The 2,800-nt window shown below is 24.1% G+C and overlaps 1 pseudogene; it reads right to left on the bottom strand.

Annotated features, from left to right (window-relative positions):
* Positions 1-329: 329 nt before the first annotated feature.
* On the bottom strand, positions 330-2,189 carry LOC137927502 (NADH-ubiquinone oxidoreductase chain 5-like; annotated as a pseudogene).
* Between the last annotated feature and the right edge of the window lie 611 nt (positions 2,190-2,800).

Here is a 2,800-nt window from a genome sequence, read left to right as displayed (position 1 = left end):
CAACTTCAAACTTCAAGCAGTATAAACGAAACTCCTGATGTTGTTTTGAGCTTCAAGATTTTCTAAGAAAGTCTCATTTTATTCTGAAATTGATATTAGAGACGTAACCTAACTAGTAAAGTTTTAAATCTATGCCGTATCAAGATAATGCTAGGTGGAGATATTTCCGCTGGTCGATTAATACATTCGTCTTAAATTTCAGTTTTAATTGCTTTTAATAAAAAAATATTAAAAAGACAACTTCAAATTTCATGCAGTATATACGAAACACTTGATGTTGTTTTGCTCTTCAAGATTTTCTAAGAAAGTCTCATTTTTCTTCCTAAATCTCATCTAAAATTTTGACCTAATTTTAAAAAATAATAATTTAAACCATAAGTAGATAAATTAGGTATAAATCATGTTAAACATAAAAAATTTCTTAAACTATAAGTTTTTAAAAATTTATTCACAGATATAATTTTTATATTTCTAATTAAATATCCTATTAAAAATCCTAATATTCTTACATAAATTACTATTATTTTGATATTAAAAGGTAAATAAATTATATAAGGATAATTAAAAATTAATCAACTTAACATTCTTCCTACTACTAGTCTTATTCCTAATAACATAAATATTCTCTTTATTATTGTATAATCTTCATCATATAAATTATAAACTACTAATAAATTATAATCATTAATTATTAAATAAAATAATAAACGAATAGTATAAAATATAGTTAAACCAGTAGAAAAATAATATAAAAAAAAAATTATATATTTAAATTTCTTCTACTAACCATTTCTAAAATTAAATCCTTTGAATAAAATCCAGCTAAAAAAGGAATACCACATAAAGCTAAATTAGAAATATTTAAACATAAAGAAGTTAAAGGAATATAAAATCTAATTCCACCTATATAACGAATATCTTGAATATCATTTATTATATGAATAATAACACCCGCACATATAAATAATAAAGCCTTAAACATAGCATGAGTTAGTAAATGAAAAAAAGCTAAATCAGCTAATCCTATTCTTAAAATTCTTATTATTAATCCTAATTGTCTTAAAGTAGATAAAGCAATAATTTTTTTAAATCAAATTCATTATTAGCAGAAATACCAGCCATAAATATAGTTAATCTTGATAAAACTAATAAAAATTTTAAAAAAATTATATGAACTATTATCACATTAAATCGAATTAATAAATAAACTCCAGCAGTAACTAAAGTAGAAGAATGAACTAAAGCCGATACTGGAGTGGGGGCTGCTATTGCCGCAGGTAATCAAGATCTAAAAGGAATCTGGGCTCTCTTTGTTATAGCTGCAATAATTAATAAAAATCTAATAAATTTTATTATAAAATCATTATTTATAAAATTCAAATAAAAAATATAATTTCATCTTCCATAATTTATTATTCAAGCAATAACCATTAAAATTATTACATCTCCAATACGATTAGATAAAGCCGTTAACATTCCTGCATTATAAGACTTAATATTTTGATAATAAATTACCAAACAATATGAAACTAAACCTAACCCATCTCATCCTAAAAAAATTCTAATTATATTAGGTCTAATAATTAATAAAACTATTGATAATACAAATAATAAAACTAAAATAATAAATCGATTTAAATTTAACTCAGAATGTATATATCTTCCTCTATAATAAATTACAGAAGAAGAAATTATTAAATATTTAATGGATTCAGGCGTTACATTGCGGAAGTCCATCCTAAATAAGAAAGGACCAATATCTAGCCACCTCCGCACATGCAGTGGTTGTCGTGCATGAAAGTGCACCGCCCGCCAGCCCGCTCGTAAATGCGCATTCGACAGACAATGCCAACTACACAACCGCCACCGTAAATTACAATTACACAGATTAGTGCTAAACACCGGTGTTTAGCACTAATCTGTGTAACAACTCCTGAAGATGCCCCGTGGAGGGGTGAAACACGTGTTGAGATATTGGTCCTTTCTTATTTAGAAATTATTAAAACAAATATTAAAAATAATAAAGATATTCAATCCAATAAAATAGACATTACTACTCTTATAGACCTAAAAGAAATAATTTCTCACTCTAAAAATAAAGTTAAATTCTCCATAATAAAATATATTATAAAAAAAAACTTATTATTCTAAAAAAAAATAAAAAAAATCTAATAAAACAAATAAAATATCTTTTAATGATTTAAAATGAAATTTCATATTTTTGACTCCACAAATCAATATTTTATATTAAATTATTTAAATAAAATCAAATAAAAAAATAATCAATTTTCAAAACTAAAATATTAAGAGGTAATCAATGTAATATTAATATTAAATATTCCCGTGATACCCCTGTGTAAAATCTAAAAATTCCTAAATTATATTTTCCATGTTGCGTATAAGAATATAAATATAATCTATAACCAGCTCTAAAAAAAGAAATTATAATCAAAGTAATTATTGATAATCAAGATCATCCTACTACTCTATTAATTAATCTAATCTCTCCTATTAAATTCATTGAAGGTGGGGCTGCTGTATTTGAAGATATTAGTAAAAATCATCATAATCTTATCGAAGGTATAAAATTTATTATCCCCTTGATATATATCTTATTGATATATAATCTTCGTCTTTGTAAACGCTCATAATTAATATTAGCTAAACAAAATATTCCCGAAGAACATAAACCATGACCAATTATTATAATATAAGAACCCACATAACCTCAATAATTTATAGGTATAATACCGCAAATCACTAATCTTATATGAGCTACTGACGAATAAGCAATTAAAGA

The sequence above is a fragment of the Battus philenor genome, unplaced genomic scaffold, assembly GCF_028537555.1.
Source record: "Battus philenor isolate CCGP_79_NKW_IND1 unplaced genomic scaffold, ilBatPhil1.0.hap1 SCAF_31, whole genome shotgun sequence".
NCBI classification, from domain to species: Eukaryota; Metazoa; Arthropoda; class Insecta; order Lepidoptera; family Papilionidae; genus Battus; species Battus philenor.
Note: the sequence above shows the minus strand (reverse complement) of the source record. Positions and strands in the feature narration are given on the sequence as shown.